The 23,041-nt window shown below is 53.6% G+C and overlaps 1 protein-coding gene across 4 annotated transcripts in view; it reads right to left on the bottom strand.

The window, feature by feature from the left end:
• PlexA (plexin A) overlaps positions 1-23,041 on the bottom strand; it is a 320,585-nt gene that overhangs the window by 92,181 nt on the left and 205,363 nt on the right. For 3 of the 4 annotated variants that reach the window (XM_077631663.1, XM_077631664.1, XM_077631665.1), the window contains one exon: positions 15,995-16,032. The gene's annotated coding sequence lies outside the window, so the exon portion shown is untranslated. Of the gene's footprint in view, positions 1-1,326; positions 1,466-15,994; positions 16,033-23,041 lie in introns of those variants that run through there. The other variant, XM_077631662.1, reaches the window with a different exon arrangement.

The following is a 23,041-nucleotide window of genomic DNA, read 5'->3' as shown; positions in this document are numbered from 1 at the left end:
CTAAAAATGCCAGCGCCATTGTTTCATTTTAGAGCTGAACAAAAGAGTACCGCGGTGAGACCACCAAAGACTGTCTTTCGGGAGATGAATCCTCGCCGCGCGCTGGATGCCACCGCTAACCAACGGCCTTCGAATGATCAACAGTTGAAAGACGCTACCTCCAAGCGCACTCGCCTCTATCGGCCAGACATTATTTGCGAAGCAATGATACAAATCAAGTTGGCTACGTGCCGTAAACACCTCGAGACGCCGTCACCCTGTCACAAACGGCCAGCTTGGCCGATAAGGTGCGCCGCGGATAGCGGCCCGCAATAAAAGACACGGAGTCTGCGGCTCAATGATTTACGACTTTCTACGCGCGCGTAGCTCGCGCAACGAATGCCACAAGGATGAGTCGGAGACGCGTTCATTTATAGCTATAGCCGGGGCAACACTATTTCCACAGGACGCGTCAAGCTGACCGCCGGGAACCGAAACACGGCGCCGTGAAGTTTCAGTTCGTCGTTTTCCCCCCCACTTTTGCGTTATCGTATATGACACTGACTATTACGGCAGGAAGCTAAAGAAAACGAAAGCCTATTGCAATCACCTTAGAGGTGAAAGAGAAGAGAGACCAGCAGCTCGGCTGCTAAGACAACGGCGACTGAGATAACACAGAAAACAATGCAGACGTTGACGCCGAAAGGTCACAGCTGACGATTAGTCAAAGCGCGTCCACCGAAGGAGTTGCAATTAAAATGCCAGTTCTCCAAGGCGTCGCGAAATGCTCGTGATTCACACGCAAAAAAAAAAAAAAGAGAGAGAAAGAAAGGACGGAACGGAGGAGACCGCCGACAAACGTAGCGGCTACACTACGGCTTGACGCGACGAAGCACGCCGGGCGACTTGCTGCGATGCGAACACGTCGCTTAATTCCCCATGTGTGACAAGTGCAGCTCAAGAGAGGGCACCTAGAAAGCTGCGCCAAGTCACAGACAGCGGAGAGCCACGTATACACCCGCTCAATAGCACGCCAATCTCGCGAGGGACGGAGGATTAACTCGGATCAACAAGTGGATAGTTCGAGCCCAGCCGGATCCCAGACAAAAGTCGCACTCACTCCTCAAGCGCAAAACGTGAGGAGCAGCACCGTCCGATAAACAAACAGCTCTAACCGCGGAAGCCACACGACCGCCACGCCATAAATTAGCCGGGTACTCGCGAACCGCTGACATTAAAACCCCCGGCAGAGCGAACGTCGCATCAGCGAGCGACGCCGCAGCAGGACAAACACAAAGCCAGAAAATAGTAAATAACAAAGCGGCCCGACGACGTCGAGGGCCTCACCTCGGCGAAAGACGAAAAACGCGGTCGGCGCTCCTTCGACCGAGCCGAGCCGCCAAAATCCCCGCTTGATCCTCGACGCTCCTTCCTCAGCGGCCGTCGCCAAGAGGATCGAGACGGTGAGAGAGCGTGCTCGGCTCCTAGGAGGCGATATCGGGACAGCCGGGCTTCCGCGGCGCTCCGAACAAACAAGCCCCGAGAAGGGATATAGACACGGCGGCGCAGCACGGGTGGGCGCGCTAGACGCCGTCATACGCGGTGGCTGTTATTCATCGTCGTCCGTTTTCAATTCTCTCTACCTCCCCGCTCCTCCTCGCCCCCCGGGAAGACTTATCGGCCGGCGGCGGCCTCGGGGGAGGCAGCGCGCGCGTACGCGAACGCTTAGCTCCTCGAAGGCAGGAAGAGGCTCGGCGGCCGAGATACGTCGGGCCCCCTCTTCACGCGGCGGGACACACACCGGGCCGTCTATCAATTTGCTCTCGAGCGGCCGAGGCTCCGAGCCGACTCTGCGCGTCTACACGGGGACACACACGTGTGTGCACAAGTTTCTCTGCCGGTGTAAGGCCGCTCTGTTCTCCGCGGGGATGAGCAGGGATCGAGCTAAACAATGAGGCGAGCCCCGAAGTGGAGAGGCGCCGCAATGTGTGCACAATCGACGCGTATGCAAAACAGGCTCGAGGGGGGCGACACAGATAGAAGCGCGCCCCGTTGGGCGACCTCTTCGAAGCCTGCATTCGCTACCGTGTAGCGCCCAAAGGGCTTTTATGAGCAAACAGAGGCTAGCTGACGATAGCGGTTAGGAGGAGAGTCTGCGACAGGGAGCATGTACACACACGCTGGATCAACTCAATGCCACTGGCAAGCGCGAGGTACTTAAGTCGGCGCCACATATATGGATCGATCACAGTTTCGACAACTCGGTGGTTCACCACGTTATGCAAACGAGCAGAACAGCGAAGCGTCAGCGCGTCTTCGAGCGAGGGGAGGACAAAACATCCGACTACAGCCGATTGTGAGAGTAGGTCGCCACCGCCGAGACGGTCAAAGTTTCGGCGCTCACAGACTTACGCAACTGACGCGCACTCAGCGCGCTTATTATCATTTTCTGGCGCTGCAACTAATAAGATTAGGACGTCAGAGTGCGGCAGACATCGAAAACCGAAAGGAAGTCCTAGAAAGAAAAAATAAAACCCAGAAGGGGAAACACCTCCCCAGAATGCCTTGCGATCAGCGTGAAAATGACGAAGTTATGGAAAAACCGAAAGCGGGGAAAATGTCTCACTTTGGGTGGACACATCAACCACGCCGGGAGGAAAGTGATGATAGGAGGGAGTCGAAAAGAAAGCGTGTGAGGGGGGGGGGGGGGGCTGTACGAATATATGCGCACGGTCCAGGACATGCGTGAGTGGTGAAGGCGTGAAGAGCGATCATATCACCGCGAGCCACGGTGGCATCCAATGGAAAGAGTCAGACGCGGGGCTCGCAAGGTATGGGGCCCCAGCATCCTTATAGCGAAGCAGCAGCTACAACGATTCGCCGGGAACCGCATCAAATATTTAACAAGGCTCGCATCACCCACGCCCATTTCTCTCTCTCTCTTCTCCCTCGCGCTCGCTTCGATCTCCACGCGCAATGCGCACTCGCTTTGCAATTCGCCTCTGTAATGGCACGCTTTCACGGCACCGCGATAACGATCAGCGCGGCGTGCGCAAGAGACCCATACCTGCTGCTGCAAACTCCCCAGGGGCGGAACCCGCTCGCGATCGAAGCCTCGGGAACGTGCCGCATACGGCGGCGGCGGGTCGCGAACCCGCAGTTCTACGCGGGCGCCGCTGAGACGCCATCAAAGATTCACGCTTTCGGGCGGTCGCCAACGCATCGCACCCGGCGGCGCTGACGCTCGCGCATGCCGGACTAAGTCGCGCAAAGTCGGTCACTGCAGGCCGCAGTGGGAAGAAAAACGGGCAATGTATACGTAAAAAGTGTGTGCATCAGGCAGATATGGTAAAGACCATAGCATCTCCGCGAGTGGGGGACAAAAGTAACGATCTCGTGACCCTTATATGGGATCCCGCCTGTCTAGTTATAACCATTCAGCATTCCGGAAGTTGTATAGACATCAAGTCGGAGGGGGAGGGGGTGTAAACGCATGGAGACGAAAGATGGAAGCAAAATTCACTCAGTTTGGGTATCTCACAAGCACAAGAACGGCTCACGATACGCAGACACCTACGATGCGCTGGCTACCGATGACAGTCAATGATGCGACAGATGCGGTTCCGGTCAAACGCGAGTCGATCGAACTACATTCGAACGAGCGCCGTGAACTCTCGCCTCGGCAGAGCTGCGTCGTTTAACCTTTCGAGCGCTCCATCGCTTGGCCACCAAGCAACTCCTCGCCGGGCCCATGGCAAGCCCGCTCAGGATCGCTATGAAGTGATCCCACCCATACGGCGACCCTGAGGCTACTGGCTGCCACAGAACATAGGAAATGTCTTTCACGAAAGTATTTCTAGGACTTCCTTGGAAATCGTTCATTATACCTAAACTGATATTACTTGTAGACTATCTTGAAGAACTATGAGGCTCACAGCATAGCCAAGAAACATTTTTTTTCTTTTTATTTTCTATCGCATGTAGCAACATATGTGCGAATATTTTTTTGCTTACCAGAAACTCAGTTTAAGTTCCTCTCTCATTTTCTTTTTATGCACCAGTCTTTTAAGCAACCTTTTGATGCAAAAATATTTTTTGTTTTTTAAAGATCTACTGCTTGGGGGTGATCCATTACACGGACAAAGTAAGAGCCGGGGACCATCTATACCCTACACAGCTCCGAAAATGAAAAGAAAGCAAAGGCCGTTTTAACTCCACAAATCTACACAAACGGCCACATAAACGCTAACCACAAAGTGAACAAGGGAGAGGAAAACCTCTCACTGCTTGCAAACGTTTCGACAAGAAGACTTGTCTTTGCCCAGACGAAGACAACCCCATTTGTCGAAACGTTGGCAAGCACCCTGAGGCTTTCCCCTCCCTTCTTCACTTTGTGACCGTCAAGAACCATCTGCCTGCCCTCTCTCTCTCTCTTTACCATGGAGACATGAATGCTAAGCTTGACGATCGTCTGCAACCTCAACTGCCCGCTGCAAGAATACTGCAAGCAAGCAAATACATAAAGGTCAACAGCCTGGCGGGGCCAAGCCAGACGGGACCATCTCGAAGGATCCCCTGGACGAAAACAGGGTCAGCCAGACAGACAAGAGGCGAGCCCCTTGGAGAGAAGGCCGCGTCCCTCCTCGTGCACGAGATATACGAGCGTTCCAAAAGCGGCAGCAGCAGCAGCACGGTGCAATCGCAGACGTCAAGGAGGGGAAAAAAAAAAAAAACAACGCGTGGGCGCCGCCAAAGGTGCCGCTCCTACATGTCCACACAACGCAATTATCGGCACACACACACACACTCCAGTCGTTCCCATAGCAACCGTGCACCACGAGCGAAACTGCACACTCGGCACAAATTCCGCACATTCTACTCCCACTGTAAGCGCTGATTTTTCTTCTTTATTTTCTCTAGTGCGGTAGCACTACTCAACACGGTTCAAACCAAATATCTTGTGTAAAGCCTCGAAGTAACTCCAGGTTAGTTCGGAGGAGCGTCGCGCCAGTTGCAGCCAATGGGAGGAAGCTCGGTTAAGTTCGAAGGAGCGTCGCGCAAGAAGCAGCCAATGGGAGGAAGCTCGGGTAAGTTCGGAGGAGCGTCGCGCCAGCTGCAGCCAATGGGAGGGTGGCCATGAGGGTTACCTTGGCATGCTCAAGGTTCCTTGCTTTCGCACGTCTCTCGGTTTAACTACGTAAAAAACCCCACCACTTTTTTTTTTTGTTTTTCGCGTGAGCACAGTGCGTCCAGCCATTAGGGTGCATGGACGCCTTCTTCGAACCCATTTAACACAAAGCGGCGAGCAATAATGAGGCATGCGAACGACAGTGACGGCGAAGAAAAGTGAAAAAAAAAAATACATCCGAGAAGAGAACAAGGAGGGGTCGGTGCGTGTGAACAGCACTTATTCGAAACCGATTCGAATACGAATAAAATATTGGTACGAATATTCGCTACTTAAGCGAGTATTATATATATATATATATATATATATATATATATATATATATATATATATATATATATATATATATATATATACATATATATTGATTGGTTTTTTGGGGGGGAAAGGAAATAGCGCAGCATCTGTCTCACATATCGTTGGACACCTGAACCGCCCGCCGCGGTGGCTCAGTGGTTAGGGCGCTCGACTACTGATCCGGAGTTCCCGGGTTCGAACCCGACCGCGGCGGCTGCGTTTTTATGGAGGAAAAACGCTAAGGCGCCCGTGTGCTGTGCGATGTCAGCGCACGTTAAAGATCCCCAGGTGGTCGAAATTATTCCGGAGCCCTCCACTACGGCACCTCTCTCTTCCTTTCTTCTTTCACTTCCTCCCTTATCCCTTCCCTTACGGCGCGGTTCAGGTGTCCAACGATATATGAGACAGATACTGCGCCATTTCCTTTCCCCCAAAACCAATTATTATTATTATTCGTAAGGGAAGGGATAAAGGAGGGAGTGAAAGAAGAAAGAGGTGCCGTAGTGGAGGGCTCCGGAATAATTTCGGCCACGTGAGGGATCTTTAACGTGCACTGACATGTGCCTAGGAAAATTGGATTTTGCTACTGCCGAGGAGAGAGACCTCAGTTATGAACCAAACTAACAAAAAATCCCTTAGACAACCTATAGACTGTCACTGAGATTTGTCAATAAAGTCCAGAGGCTTTCTATATGAGAACATGCAAATCCTATAGACAGTCTGTTTACGATTAATGGCTACAAACATTTGACAGACTTTTGTCCATAGACTATTAGACTGAACGAACTATACCAAGGAAACAGAGTCCATAAGAAGGCTATAGAAAGTCCATAGACCATTATTATAAGGGGTGCATGGCCTCCTATACCGGGCACGATGGCAGATGTTGCTGAACCTGGCTGCACCCAGCCGAGTCGCCCAGTCTTGTCGTCTACCCTTGGATGCCATACGCATGAACAACACGGAACCCGCCATACATGAGTGACCACGTCGGAGCGCTGATCGCTTTCTCCGGGCAGACCAATCGTGGCAGCAAGCTGCACGTAGCATCGCACTGGGTCCCGTTTTTTAAAAAGTCCCAGAAGAAAACTGTAGAGTGCCCTAATCGAGCTTCGTGCCTATTATTCGAAAAATTCAAATCGTATTACATTCGTTTCCAATAATTTTGAATTTACACTATGAGATCCGTTCAGCGAACCGAATATCAGGATATTCGATTTGCCATTCGATAATTTCGAACATTCATACATCCCTAGCAAGCCTTTCATTCTGGAACAGCGGTTTTTTTTCCTAAAAAAAAAAAAAACCGGCAGAGAATTTCTGCACAGCCGGAACTGCATGCTGGGCAAAAAATCAAGTTTTAAAACCGTACTGCTCCAGCGCGCAGCTAACAGCTGATCTCCCAATGACGCTCCCGACGGCCATGCTGTCCCGGTGTGGACTCAACAAGTGCATTTGGTCACAGTGAAGTCCCCGAGAGCCTTGACCGTAGGTAACACTGGGCCCTACTTTCCACGCGCAATGCGCTCTTAGAGAAACCACCCAACGTCTTTCACCGCCTGCTTGCCACCGACAGTGTCGCCGCTGCTCCCCGCACTCCTGACGGGCCAGCAGCAGATGCTGCTCGGCCAGTGACCTGGAGTGACAGTCGGTCAGTGACCTGAAGAGCTCTTAACGGGCCGCTGATCGAAGCGATGGCTCCTCCCACGCTCTCTTCACGTTACCGCTTGAGTAGTCACAACACTGGACCAACACGTACGGCCACCATCGTAAGTGCCAAAAGTGAGAGTCAACTTCGGCCTGTGACATTCAACGGTGGTCGAACGAATCGTCGTCGAACCTAGGGCGAAGAAACGGTGACAATGATGCCTTGGACGAACACCTCGGCCATGCAGAACAGTGGGGACTTTGTCACTGTCACCCGTCAGAAATACAGAAATCCCCCCCCCCCCCCCCAACCTCCCCATAATTTCAACGGCGGCAACAGTCGAAGATCGCTAGAGCGCATATGACGGTTACCCTGGTCAAGCGGGCAGTCTGAATAACGTGACCACGCTTTATTTCCGGCCACGAGTCAAAGCGGGCCAACAATGCAAGCAGCAATAAATGCGTGCCCGCTGAAACGGAAGTATAGACACGCGGGGGGAGGAGAGGGCCTAGAAAGCGCGCAGCAAAAAAAAAAAAAAAAAACAGGCTTACAGCGCCGTTTCGGTTACCAGTCAGTCTACATTGGAGACAACGCTGCTCAGGCCGAGACTCGTGAAGCAACCGTCGCAGGAGTGGTGGGGCGGGAGAGCGCCGATTGAAAGCGACGGCCGAGGCCACGCCGGGCAGAATTCGACACCGGAGCCTCGGCTGCGAGGGAAGGCGTCCAATAGGCCGTGAACGAACGCGACGCAACAATGGAAGTGGCGGCCGGCACCGCGCGCTCCGACGCGTCAATGGACCGGAGTTTGCGAAAGGCCATTTCGTGGCGCTCTCGGCGGAGCCCGCCCTTATTATTCCGAACGGCGCTCCACTGGACGCGCAACCGAAAACAGGAGGGAGGAGAGAGAAAGCCCCGCGAATAGAGGCGGACTCGACGGAGGGCGTCGACGTGGCTATGGCGAAAGCGGAAAAAACTCGCTCGTTCCGGCGCCCGACGGAAAACTGTGTCAAACGAATACACAACCGGCCGCCGCTTACTACTGCGCGTTTCCTCAAATGCGTGCACACGCCCGCCCGTAAATGTCGCAGACCGTGAGAAGCACCGCGCGTGTCACCGACGAAGTGTGGCGGCAATCTGTGGTCCAAGGGAGGCACAAGAGAGAGCGCGGATTTTGAACGAAGGCATGTCCTAAGAGAAGCACTGCCAAGGCGAGGTTGGCGGTAGAGAAGACACCCATAAGAACACACTCTACGACGAGAGCACGAAGCGCGACACACAGCGCTAAAATGGGCCGCATTCGCACACGCTATACAGAAAGGAGTAAGCCGTCCTCTAGCGGCCACCCTTTCATAAAAGGGAGAGGACAGTTTACTCCATTCTTACTCCCATATGGCTGCTTCCTCGGGTTCTATCGAGGTGTTTGCCCTGTTCGAGCCTGATGTCGCGTGTTGTAGGTTGTTGGAGAGTATACGCAGAGGGCGTAAGCTGAGGGTTGGGAGTATACGTCTACGTAGACTATGTCCCGTTCATTTTCATGTGCTTTATGAAAGACGCGGGCTGCCCGTCGAGCCTGGTGGTGGACTGGATGCATGTTTTCAGGTAGGGGGTGATTTGTGCGCGTCCTCTTCAGCAATTCGTCGTGAAAGCGAAACCCGTAGCAGGCGACAGAAAATAACCGGGCGACTGGCTTCATCTCGGCGCATCGCGAGTCCAAAACACCCGGCCCAATGAAGGATACGGAGGGGGGGGGACAAACACCTGGGCAGCGCACCGGAGCAGTCGTTAAAGGGCCGTCAGGGAGACGCTGAAAGCAGCGTTACGCGCAGCTGTTCCGGGCGTGGCAGCAGCAGCAGCGACGGCCCGGGAAGCGCGCCAGAGAATCGCCGACGAAAAATGCCAGTCCAAACGAGCACAGCTAGCACTGCCGACGCCACGTGGGAGCGCAGGCAGCGGGCGAGGGAAGAGGGCTAACGACTCGGCCCATCGGAGCGCGCTTCGAGGCGGTGCGGCGGACCCGCCACTGTGCGAGCCCTGACGAAGGAGCTGCCGACGGGCTCGTCTCCCACAACAAACGCTGGGAAAGCACACGCCGATGAAAGTTGGGGGGAGCAAAAATAAAGAGTCGCCCATCATTTCCGCAATGGCCGGATTACACTTGCCCCGATCAGATGCGAGAAGCGTTGCCCAGCCAGAAATATTTTCCCACGGAACTGAAGAGAACACGTAGAGTGTTTGTCAACAGTTTAGAGCCCAGGGTGTTTGCTTCTAAGCTTGTATAATAGGATTCCTGTAGCATTTGTGGAAGTTTTACCCATTGCGGGATGCAGGGCGCCAATCTTCTTGCCTGCAGGAAATTTGGAACGCTGGAGATGCATTACGAACCGCACGGTGCGGTTCAGAAGCAAATCCGCTGGGCTCCATACTTTTGACAAAGGCTGTACGACATTAGCTGATATGAAACTGAAGTGGCTTTCAGGAAGGGAAAAGGCGCAGTAATTGTCTCACTTCTCGGTGGACGCCTCAACCGCGCCCCAAGGAAAGAGAGGACGCATGTGGGAGTAAAAGTCCTATACTCGGATACAACTCAAGAACGAAGCTGCTTATTTACCCCGTCAAATGAAGCCCTTCCAGCCAATGGCGTCGGCCTATTGATTATCATGCACCTGGTAGCGTAAATCACAGTTCATGGTCTCAGACACTTTGGAATTTTCTACGAGTGTGCGAATACACTAAAGATTCGTTAATACGTTCCCGATTCATACGATTCCCCGGTTCGTACGCTCAAAATCGCGGGTAATTAAAGACATCTCATACAGCAACAAAGGCATTTTCCTTCCTGTTACTACGTCGCCGGACAGCACGGTTTCCCGGCTACTACGTTCTAAATTTCAACAAATCCTAGATGTACAATAATTTCAGCGACCAAACGCACATGAGCAAACATATACGAGTGGGCCGAACCTGGCGGCACGCGAGAGCTGGAATGCAGCGACAGTCTCTGGCAGTGGTGGCTTCTCTGCAGAGCCTCGGTGCAAACGGGAGAAGCATCCACAAATAAACTGCTCTAACATACGAGCTGCTAATCAATCGGAGACGTGACGTGAAGACAAGAAACGCAGCTGCTGCTTCGCAGTGCCTAAGGGCTAGGGGGCGAAGCATCTCAAAACTACAACGGTGCGCTTCCATAGGAGCGGGCCGAGCATGGGGAACGCAGCATGCTGAGCAAGAACACTGCGACAATCAGAGGCCCCAATGGCTTCCCCTCAGTGCACCACTGCGAACAGGCGAAGCATCTAAAAACAGCGCGAAAGAGATCTCGGCTACTTTCGTAGCGCAAATGCGGACTAACTTCGGTTGGTACTAGAAAAGGAGCTGCTCAGATCTTGCGCGTTAAGGAATACTTATCAATGTTTTTTTTTTGCCATAAAGTGAAAGTGTAAATTCAAAGGTGTACCTCATTAAACAGTTACCCTTTTCTTTTAATTAGTCGGCTTGGATAACACTTTTTCCCGGAAAATACAGTTTCTTCCCGCGCCTTTTTAAAAGGGCATCAAAGAGGTTTTACTGTACTCGAAATTTTGCAATAGCGAATCGAATATGCTCCTACTGTATTCGAGCGAATTAAAATAGTGCATGTTCAAAGTCATTCGAAAAGAATTGAATACGTTCTCAAGTTTGCGAACACTTTTAAAATAATCGCCACGATGTTCGGTTGAGTACGCAATAGTTTCCTTCTCCTACGTCCTACTCTCGTACCAAAAAGCTTCCTTCACTGCCTGATTTCCTACATTTTTTTTTTCACGTATGGATATGCCTGGGACACGCGTTACTTACTAAACTGTCGACCCAGAGACGGGCACCTCTCACCCCGATCCTGCAAAGCGCGATCGAGCGGGCAATGCCACCGACAAGGTGCGCGCTCCCGAAACGTTGAGTGTCGTCGGCTTCGACGGCGGCCCGGGCGCGTGCGTTCGCCCAGCTCTTTTACAGCGGCCAGCCCCCACGGTGATCAGAGAGGGACGATTATGACGGCGGCGGGAGCGACACAATCAGGAGAAGCGCGAGCGTCACCCTACCCACTCTCCCCCACCACCTCTAAGGCACTCGGAGTGAGCCACCTAGGATGGCGCTGCGCTGACTCGGACGACGACGGCACCAAGAGGAGGAGCAGGCATATCGCGGTAACAGCGCAATGACCGGCGCGGGATGAGGAGGAAGAGAGAGGGCGATCGGGATCGATGCTCGCCACGAGAGGGAGGGAGAGAGCAACGCGCGGAGGCAGACCCGAACGACGACGACGAGGCGGCGGCTCCTCGTCACACCGACCAGCAGCAAATGAACCGTGCGAAGGGTTCATAAAACGCTCCTCCGCTCGGAGGACACCGCCCGGCCGAGCGGTCGCCGCGACTCCGTGACAGCGAAATTCGCGTGGAGGGAGGAGGGACCGAGAAGGGGTAGAACGGAGGGGGAGAGAAAAAAAGAAAAAAAGCATATTTAACCGAACGAGCCCTGCGAAGTGCGCAACGCTGCAGAGCGACACGAGAGAAACAAGAGAGTGGGCGACTTTTTTAAAAACAAGCAGAGAAAGAAGTCGGAAGACACGAGAAACAGGGAGAAGCCGGACAAGAACAAGAAAAAAAGGGGGGGGGGGGGGTCCTAACGACCGGCAGACACACATTACGAGCGCGCTGGAACGCACACGCGCGCGCAAGCAAGCAAGCAAGCGCTCGCGCACCGGCAAACGAGCAGCGCTCGGGTCATAAAACACGCCTGGGATCAAGTGCGCGGCATAGCGCTCCGCTCTCCCGAGTCGGGCGAGGTACCACCACCACCAGGCGGCACCTCAGTTTTACACTGATAGCACCTGGGAGAGGATAAAAGAAAACGACGACGGGCCAAGAGCAAGACGAGGGTCAGAAGTGAGCCCTAAATGAGGCAGCGCAGCGCGCACACGCGAGCGTGCCAGCCAGCACGGGCGGTGAGCGGCGCATTTTGCTCGCCTAGGTGCGCGACGCCGCCGTCACCTTGGAGAGGCGGCGGCGCCCGATCGCAATCGGGGCATGCACAAGTGTGCCGGCGAGTGCGCTGCTCTAATGCGCTTGGCCGCTTATGACCGGGCGAGGAATTCGCTCGTGTAATGGACTGCAGCTCCTCTCGATCCGACGCTGAGCTTGCGGCCCCGTTTCCGGAACGGCGCGACGGACGTAACCGCTTCCGCACCTTCGGGTGCGCGCGGCTATGATGGCGTCCAGGAAAGCGGCAATAAATATAGACAGGCCTCTGCTGGGGACCCTACCACTGCCGAGCACAGGCGACCACGGTCGGACGGGCCGCGAGGCTTATGATACTGGCTACACACCTTAAACGCCACGCGCAACCTCCTATAAAAGGCACATGAAATGCGTTACAACTCCATATTGTGAGCATTTCGCCTCTTTAACGTAGAGAAAGAATACGTACCGGAGAGGTCATTTTAAGACGTCACACCGGCGGATTTATGAAGAGAAGGGGGTGGGGGCCGCCCCACCGCCAAGCGAGAAATTTGGCATAAGAAAACCATGCTGAACACCATTTTTGTAGTGAGAAAAGTAGAATAAACATACGGCTTACTTTCGATGAAATATGTATGACTGATATCGTTGAAAGGTGGCACAATCAAATTTGGTGTCGCTGATAGGTAACCGGTTTATCTGCATGCAGCAGACTGCCTTTTAAGGCGAAAGCCTTTAATGGCTCATACTAGCGACGTCCGTCCGTCCGTGACACTCTTAAACTCGATAAGAAAATAAATGTTTGTGCCCGATGATATTCGAACCACCATCCTTCTGTTCCGCACATGAGCGTGCTATCGACTACGCTACTTCCTGCCAACGCATATGTGGTTCTCCTTGTCTAGGACGCTGGAGAGTTTGCAGAAAGGCGTCGAATCAGCTGAATGCCTCCCAAATGGCCTCCTTAATTAACATATTAACCACACATCAGTGACATAAGCAGCAACACCGCGCTAAAGGCTTTCGCCTCACCGAACTTTAGGTCAACGAAGTGCCCCCTGACATTTTTTTTTTTTAAACAGAGGAATTTTATTTGAATGTAGGCTAATGAAGTCATGCGGAAAGAGCGTCTTCAGCACCAGCAGAACACACGCACGTTCGATCGCAGCGACCAATGTTCCCGAGTCACCTCACAACTACTTCACCTTTGGGGCCTACGCGCGCAGTGTAACGGTTGGGGCATATTGCTCGACGTGCTGTTCCTTAAACCATTTCCTTTTCCAACGAAACCTCGCAACAGCGAAGCCACAGCTGTTGCCAGACGGGTTTCTCAAGTGGCCATTTCTTCAGCAGCCGGTGCAGCGGAATTCGGCAGGCTGTGAAATTCGTCACAGCCGTGCAGCGCACGACCGATGGCAGCGAGCATTACTACAATTAGGCATTACTACAAGTAGGCAGCAAGCATTACTACAATCACGCCGTAGAAACATTTCATCACAGAAAACAGAAGAAAGAAAGAAAAAGACATGGCGCACTAACTAGAGACCGACTAGACTGCGCGCACTGCCTATGCAGAACCAATAGCACTACCCACACAAGGATGCGCTGCTCCAAAGGGGAGAAAACGCCAAACACTGAAACCAGATGCACCGCCGACGAACGACGTCTCAAGGCTTTCAGAGCAGAGTTACTTGTAAGTGTTCGACGTGTTGGGGTTTTTACAGTACTTTCTTTGCCACAAAGGCAGAAGCCACGCACAAACCCGACAGCTCAATTTTTCACTGAACCGGTGCAAGCTGCCCATTCTCTGCCGTTTCCCAACACGCTGCAAGCGAAACGGCTCGCCGCTTCGGCGAAAAGGAACACGCAGAGAGCATCTACACTTCTCGCACCATCGAAGACTGGACGCACCAACAAGGCAGCCGCGTATAACCGCAACACCTGTGCAGCATTTCGAAGTCTTGAGGCAAAACCGGTCGACGAGGCAATGTTTTAAATTCAATGGGTTAAAATGTTTTTTTTTTAGCTCTGTCTGCATGATGTTTTCGCCTCCATGAAGCGGTATGTAGGGGCAAGGAATGAGGGGCGGCGGCTAGGAAACATACACTGCAGTAGTCATCAACGCCGAGGAAAACCGGGTTACTCCACAAGAACCCGCCTCCGAGACGCACAATTATGCTCAGTCTGATGGCAATCGAACGATGCAGCCCACGTCTTTGTTGGCTGTGACTTCAAGACTCGTGCATCTGCCGCAATGCGACCAAGGCCCTGGTTTCCAAGGACCGAGGTGAGTTGCGTCTTTCAAGTTTTTTCGCCACACGGTATGTTCCAGCATACAACAACCATGAAAATCGACAGAAGCGAGCTCTCCCGCATAGTGTAGCGACTTGGCAAAGTTGAATGCGCAGAGCCGTCAGCGAAGGCGGTTTTTCTTCTTCATCGGAAGACAGCGCAGTAGCTTCGGGAAAACCTTCGAAAAGTAGGCTAACCGAAGCTTCAGGAAAGAGTTATGACTCGGTAATCAGCAACTCTTCCGTACGCATAATATACGTTAGCGGAAAGTAAGTGGCTTAGTCTGAGCGAGTTTAAGCTGTCTCTCATTGTTCCCAACTAAAAAAAAAAAAACGCAGAAACGCGATAATTACTCAACACTGAAAAAAGAGCTGTGCCGCACAGCTTCTTGTTGCAGCCGTAGGCATTATGATCTGCGGAGAAGCGTGCTTTAAATGTTTTTTCGGTTCGTTAGTTGGTGTGTAAGTCGCCGATCATTGAGTCCCGCAATTCAAAGCGCGAGTTCTTTATTGCCTCATCGCTGCACTCGCGCTCTGCGCTATCGTCAGCGGCGCTGCAGAAAGACGTCGAAATAAGGCGCGCAGCTTTCAGCCTGTCAGAGTGGTAGCGGCAACGCTTCCACAAACTGTGCGTTAAACTGCTCAGCAACTTCACCACAGCGTCGCCGCTTTAAGGCACCGCTACTATAGCAGCCGCTTTTAAATGCACTCAAAGAGTTTAGGGTGCCAGAGCCGGTACGGTGTCCTGGGCCGGTGTAGTGGACGTACACATTCTGCCCATCAGATTCTACACGACTCCCGTCACACGCGTCACCGAGCGGCCGATCCCAGAGACAACAGGAGCCTGGTATGGGCCGAACTAACGTGGGGGTCGAATCGACACATGAAATCGAATCGATACGACATGAAATCGAATCGACACGAAATAGAAACGGAATGGAACTGCTATTTTACCCCGAACCTGGAATCTTTGTCCCCCGCTTCCTGTAAGCCTAAGAGAAGCCGCTTGCTAGGCCAATAGAGCACCCAATGTGCTTAGCCCTGATTATGCGGCGCGATGCGACCACTATTTGGAACTCGCGGCCGCCGCCAACGAATAATGCGTGCCAAGTGGCACAATGTGGAGGAGGGTTGAGGATGGCCACAGTAAGAAGCCCGAGTGCAGAGACACGGTTCCTGCCTCTCGCAATGCTCAAATGCTGGCCAAAGGAGAGACGCGTAGACGAATAGAACCTGCCCGATATGTGCGGGCTACTGCCATTCGGCTCAGAGGCGTTCACGACCGCATATAATAGGTATGTCCGCTAAAAACTAACTTCGAGCAGTATGAAAAGCAGCGATCGCAACGACTCCGTGCGCGAGCACACCTACTGTGGACATGCTCCGTTCACCTGAGTTAGAATTTTTTTATTCTAACTCAGGTCACAAAACGTCAGTCAAAAGGCACTCATTCTGCTGAATGACCATCAACGTACATCAACGAGCATCAGTCAGAAGAACCGATAAAACGGTAATTACGGCTCCCGGTTTAAGCTTCGGAATAAGAGCGTCCAGTTTAGGCTGAAGTGAGAGGTAGCCTAAGCGGCGAAAAGGTACTCACCGTAATTAAGCCTTGGTAATAGGAGGAGCGTCATCAGTCTGCAAAGACAAAAAGCGATACCTCAGTTAGGCATTAGTCAAGAACAAAGAAAAAAGAATCGCCACATTGCAGCGATGACACTTAGCAAGGTGCAAAATGGCTCCGGAGAATGCAGGAAAAAAGCAAAACGAATGCCCAAGTCGCGTAGTGCTATAAGACTCGGCACATGCCTCCGAAACTGCACTAGATTTTAACTGCGCGAGTGTGAAATAAAAAAGCACACACGAATTACCACGAATAAGGGTACTTAAGTGTTCACTCTGGAACAGAGTGACCACCGAAGTGCTCCCGTCGCCACGCTCCACAAGTCGAACAAGACAAAACAAGAATGAATTAAGGCACAACAGCCACTTCACCAAAGACAAAAATTTCCGCCCCGATGAAGAGCACGTGTCGACGACGCAAACATCTCAGTGCTGACGCCAAACTAAGTATATCCCGACAAGGCGAAACAAAGTGTAGTAGCTGACACGTACGCATTGTTCGCGTCAGCGTTGCTGCGCATTCTTTAAGGTACATTAATTTTTTTTTTAACTTTCGGCACCCAGTAGATGAGGTGTCGTGTTACCGGCCAGCCAATCGCAACGCTGCAGACGGTCGGGGGGGGGGGGGGGGGGGGGGGGGGGTGTCGCCAAACACACCCCGCGTTTCCCATTCTTGGCAAGCAAGACAAACTGACTCACACCGAAAATGCAACTCGTGATGATACATGCCCACGCATAAAAAAATCGCATCTCCGCATCGCGAGCCACTCGGCGACACATGCGCACACGCAAGAAACATCGCGCCTCAGCTTGAAGGTCACGCATCCCTTTCCAACAGGTTTTGACACGGACCGAAGCGACGTGTCACGAGGATCGAAGGATACACCAGCCGCTGTAACGTCAAGCGAAATAACGCGTGGAAGAAACGTCGCGGCCGACGAGGGAGGAAATCCGCGGAAGCCGATGCAGGCGGGAGGCTAAACCAAATAAACAAGCAAAAACCCACAGAACTGGAGGGGGAAAACGGAGACGAGTAGGCAAAACAAAAAAAACAATGCCCAAAGGCCCGCAGTTACACAACCGAGAGCTGACGTCCAGCCACACGGCAAGCAAGAGAAAGACAGAGAAAGAGAGGGGAGGACGGGAAGAGGAGAAAGGGAGGAGGAACAGGAACGCCCGCAGCTCCTTATCGCGTGTACAAAAAACGGCGGCCGGCCGGGGCTCCGAGCTCGGATTACGACGCCAGGCCTCCCGCGATGGGGCACTAATGGCCGCCCCGGTGAACACGACCGGCAGAGCTCCGCTCCGCAGGTACACCGAACTTCCGACTGGCCCACGCACTCTCCAAGTATTCTCCCTCTCACCCTCTCTCCCTTCCCGTGTTCCCTGCAGTAGCTCTCCTCGCTTCCGGGAACCCCGAATACGGCTCTCGTATTACCGCTGCCTGCAGCTTGCTCCTCTGGGCGCACGGGCCTTGCCGGAGTTAGAGACTGGATTGGGGGAAAAAATAAGGAACAAAGGCGAAGAGGCGCAGCGGGCGAAGAACATCTCATTCCAATTACCAAAATGCGCGGCCCGCGACGAAAGGGGCGGGGAGAAAAAAAAAAGAAAAACACTCGGAAGCCAGTCAACTGAGACATCGAACGTCGCTTTGCGAACAGGGCGCTGAAAGATACCCGAGTTTGCGCGCTCGCTCCCTGGAAGCTCCTCCCCACCCTCTGTCCAGCTATAGAAGCGAAAATATCGTTATATACGCAATTGAGTGTTAAAGGGCGGGAAAAAAGAAAATAAAACAAACTTTTCGAGCTCCCTGAGGGCAACGAACTTCAAAAAGGCGCATGTTTGGAGCAAATCAAAATTTCTAGAATTTCGGGAAAACATAGTAACTGGTTTGCCTATCATCAAAACACAGTTCACTACGAGCAAGGAGGGGGGGGGGGGGGGACGCTGTTACGAAAACGAAAGCAAAATGTATTCTTTACCACATCCTTTTGTTATATTGACTTCAAGCCGTGCTGCGCCCTTGACTCAGCACGTCCGGAAAATATTACATTTCCTTCTCGCTTGGTGCTACCTTAGGTCCAAGAATTCTCTCCGTTAGCACACTATAGAACGGCACGTTATATGATTTAAATGCTTGATTTGCGAACAGAGAAACGCCCACCCCTTAAAACGCATCGGAACTTACAGACGAGATATGGGCAATTTCAAAGTGCCTATAAGCTCACTCGTACCGCAGTTCGGTGCCTAACACGCAAGCCAGCAAATACGCTGCGCTGTGCCCCGTACAACAGGCAAATAAACAGGCTCTACGAAATAACGCTTTCAGGGGCGGAGGCACAGCAACTCGAACTTCCGATCGGGAAAGATTCGGCACAAGGACGTCGCCGCATCAAAATTCGCCGCTTGCCGTCTTATGTAGAAACCACAATCGGCGTCGAAAGCGACAGAATGATGTCACGGCTCAGATAAGGGAACCAACCAGAAAGCGCAATTACGAACCGAGAACACCGTCAAACAGGGCCCGCAGCCCTTATGCCAGCTGGCACACGTTCAGGGACCCCGCGTTCAACAAAGGCCAAGGCCTGCTGCGATTATAGGCACACCCTCGCTCGTGCGGCGCGAATCAAATCGACGGGAAAGAAACACAGCGGGCCCCTTTCGGTCCATTAGCGTCGAACAGGCACAGAAGGAAAAAAAAAAAGCATCGCGAGGAAGCAAGCCGCATGCGCACGGGCACCCGCGGGTTCGCCCAAGTGACAGCTCACGGAATCGTGACCGATGCCAAACCTAAGGAGTCAATCTGGAAGTCGCCAACGCCGAGGCGATGCTCTCTCTCTCTCTCTCTCTCGGACATTTCCGGCGATCGATTGGACCAACAACGCCGCCAAACCGCGATAAGCAGGAGCCGGCAGAAGCCTCGGACGGAGGAAAGGGAAGGCTAGGTGGGCGATGGTGGCGAGGCGGCCGAACAGAGAGTTCCGCGAAAGGAGATGAACTAAAGGAAGGCAAACGATGGCCGCAGAGGCTCGCAGGAGCACGCGGCGAATGATCGATTGCCGGGGAGACAGACCGCCGCGAGGGAGAGTTGTGGCTACCGTGACGCGCAAAAACACCCAACACACCTCTCCCTACACACTGTGCCAGCCACAGAGGAAGGAGCCCGGAACGAGGAGATCGGACGATGAATCGCGCGCTCCCCGCGAGAGTCACGACGCGACCGGCAAGGCAGGCTGGCGGCGCTTACGAAACACGGCGGGTGGCAGGGCTCGGGCGAGCAAGAGGGCGCACAGGGTCGCACAGATCCCAAGTGGCATCGCTAGGAAACAGCTAATTTAATTTCCGGGAGGCAGTTTTCTTTTAACCATTCCTAGCCTCCGCTACCACTACCACCCGCACGTGCGCATACGCTAGTTACCATGAACTGTGACCAATATAAACACTGTTCAAGTAGTGCACGTCCTGTCCGGTGTCTGTGCCTTCATGGTGAGCTAACTAAGCGAAACAACGAAAAAGCGAAGAAATAACCGACCGCACCGATTTTGTCAAAGAGACGGGCGTTTTTTGCGTCGACCGCAAAAACATGGACTGCTGCAGACGCCACTGCGAACTTGGAATCACCCACCGCCTTCAAGGGGCCTTAAAGGTGCAAGCTCGGCAATAATCCCCTTTTCCCCGGACACGGCGCTGCCAAACACGGCTATGTGTGGGTGCTCGGCGTCCGTGGCGTCGCACTGTACGCCCAAACATCAAACACAGCGGATGAATATCCGTTACGGAGAGCAGCAGTAGCACGCATTAAAAGGGCACCTTCCTCGGCAACTTTCTTGGGCGTCGACGAGCAGCGGAAAATTTGACAGCGATGATTAGACACCTGCATCTTCTTCCCCAACCACACCTCCGTCATTCGCAATTCCTGTCGTGCAAAGGCAGAAAATATGACTCAAAGAGAGCCAATAAACACAGAAGGCCTTAAAGGGTCCGTTTTATAAGCCTCTGCATCGTTTTTCGGAACCGTACCACTGCTTTTCACAGAGGCAAAAGCGCAACAACCAAGTCTAATCGACAGCGGACGTCCCGACACAAGGGCGACCTAGTCGCCAAACTCTAACATGCCGGCAACAGCGCTAGTGTTGCAGGAAGCCGCCCAAGCGAAAGGGCTCAAACAGGCCAGCATTATTCTGACGCGGCATGCTCCTGCACAGCTGTCACCGTTTCGGCACTTCCTCGGCTTGCACGCTTGCCCTGCAGCTTCGCAAGACCTTGCTGGCATTTGTTCCAATCTACAGCTTCCCAGACGAGTACAGAGAGGGGTCGCCCCAAACAGACGCGCGCCGCCCGCCGGCTTGCAAGCGTTCGTTGCGAAACATCAGCGAAGTCAGACGGCGACTTCTCGAAAGAGGCCTCGAGGCAAACCTAAAAAGGAAGCGCGGCAACAAGCATTCCACGAGTGCCGCTATCGCGCCGCAGAGGGAATGCGACGGAGGGGAGAAAAAGACAACGAGCCAGTGGGGCGGAGACAGCTCATAAGTTGCGCGACATAGTAATTGTTAAGAGACCTATACGGCGCAAAAATAACGCCGCAAACAAACGGGTAAAAACTGCAACTACTCGCTATAGGCGGCGTTGCCTACTACTGTCCCGGTGAGCGCTGTCAATGTTACGCGAGCGGGCAGGAAACGCGCGTCCTCGATTACCCGAAGATGGGTAATACAATGGAAAGGACTGCACGATTCGGTTCCCTTGAATTCCTTCTCCGAGGGAGTACTAGCGTCTGCTATCCCAGGTACTATCGGTTGTGGCAACACTGAGTACCCGAAGGACAACACCCCCCGCCACACCTGCCACCTTTCTGGCCCCAAGCAATAGCTCTAACGCTGCATGTATGGTGCACTACAGAGCGTGTGAGCTGAGAGCGCCACGCCAGTGCGATTCCCGATCGATACTCCGCATTACCACGCTGATTGGCGCCCGGCGATTGCTGTTTGAAAGCGGGACAGCTCGCAGTGTGACACACACCGGTCCCGGCGAAGCCCGCGGCGGGGTCGAAGTCCGGCCGCCACCTATGCGGGCTAATGCATCCCTCGCGCTCAGTCGACGACCTAGGCGCCGTCGATTACGCGAGCGCTACGCACGCACGTACGCACTGGCGAGCTGAGGGTGCACCCCTACCAGCGCAGGCTGCCGCTCGCGTTGGAGAGAGCGGGGCACCCTGTCTGCCCTGCTCACACAATCTCATCCCTTACACGCATGGCCCGCAGTCTCGTCTCCACTCGGAAAAAAATGCCCCGTAATAACGGCTTCGATTCCGGCGCTGCCGACCCGGAGGGCCGGTCACGATGGCGCCCACCGCTTAGGCGCCTGTACATGCGCAACGGCCGATTGCGCAGCAAGACGAGTTCGTTCGGCGGCCTTCGGTGCGTGTCCCGCAGGTCGCCACGATGCGCACGGGGTGCAGCTAGAAGGATACGGGGGGGTCTCCGTACGCGAAGGCTTCGCGCCGACGAGACGCACGAATATCACTGGTCGTTGATGTTACAAGTTGCGTGCGTTTTTACTTAGGCGTCATAACTGAGGCTATAGACATTGCAGTGACCGTGGAAGAGGACGGCGGAGAAAGCAGCTTGACAACTGACACGGTACAATGTGCGCGCATCTCACGCCACTCGTCTAATCTGCACGGGCCTGCAGGGCGCTAAAGCTTCGGCGCTTAGCTCCGTGAGCGAGAACCGCACGTTTCGGCCAGATCGAAGGAAGCGAAAAAAAATTCAAATATATTCACGAAGCGCCGGGTGCTACGCGTGCTGCTGAACGCATTCATTGCCAGCGATTAACGATGCGAGCCAATGCATTGCACGGAGGCTACCTTCTTTGTCAAAATAATCCACTTTACCTGTCCCTCCAACGAATGGATAACGTAAGCTCCTATCTATGCGGCCATATTTACGCAGTTCACGCTTATTTTCCGAAAAGCTAAACAAGGTGACTTGTATCCGCGCGAAAACTGCTTTCCGAGCGCATTACCCTAGCGAGCTATGGAACACGCTCTTCACCCTGCAATAAAAGAAGGCCATTTCAATTATGCAACCAAAAAGGCTGCGTTATACCGTCGAGCGCCCTTTACAGAAACAGCAGTGGCTGCTCAACTTCATTGCGCTCCCCGCCAAAGCATCCTCGACAAGGGCCGCCAGCTTGGGCTTTGGCGCCTGACGCTGCTAATAAATGGTCGACCCAGCGCGATTTATCCAAAAGGCTCGTTCGAGAGAGAGCGCGAAAGAAAAAAAACAACCGAAAATCCCGGGCGCCGGAGCGAGAGCTCAAAAACAGCGGCGCGCCCTAATTACGCGCGCATCGCGCACGGGTCACAGATCGCGCGCGGCGCCGGCAGCAACCCCCAAAACCAACAAATCGATGCGCGCCGCGATGGGCTTCCCAAAAACGCCAGCATAACAGTGACGCCAGAGGTGCGCATATGCAAGACACACGGCGTGCTGCCACCTCTCGTGCAAAAAAGGCCAGATAAATAACAGCAGCTGATGAAGCTTTATTTATTTACGAGGTATTAAGACGCACAAGGCAGCTGGAGTGATTGCGGGCGATGGAGAACGACACGCAAAGAGGATGAAGAGGAAGTTGGGGAGAGGGTTGCCACCGGCGCTGAGCCAAGTGCAAGCGCACGGGCGTCGCGCGAAACAACGCACCATCGATGCAAGGGCGGCACAGCACGGGCCGCGATTTGGCGGGGGGGGGGGGGGGGGGGAGAAACAGGGCGGGAAAAATTGAGAGCCCCAGGCGCGCGTAGATGCAGGAACAAGAGGAAGAAAATCCGGCCGCCCGAACAAGGTATCGCAAAACGAAGCACGCATTCGCGTGCTCGTAAATACGGTGGAAGCAACGGCCGTGCCAGCGACAGGAGCACCGGCAGCAGAGGCGCAGCAAGCAGCAAGAAAGAAGAGATGAGAGCCAGCCAGAGCTGAGAAAAATCGGCACGCAGCGGCGCGGCGAACACGAAAATGGAAAGCCG

This window comes from Amblyomma americanum, chromosome 7 (assembly GCF_052857255.1).
Source record: "Amblyomma americanum isolate KBUSLIRL-KWMA chromosome 7, ASM5285725v1, whole genome shotgun sequence".
NCBI classification, from domain to species: Eukaryota; Metazoa; Arthropoda; class Arachnida; order Ixodida; family Ixodidae; genus Amblyomma; species Amblyomma americanum.
The sequence above is the reverse complement of the archived record's forward strand: the minus strand, read 5'-3'. Positions and strand labels throughout refer to the sequence as shown.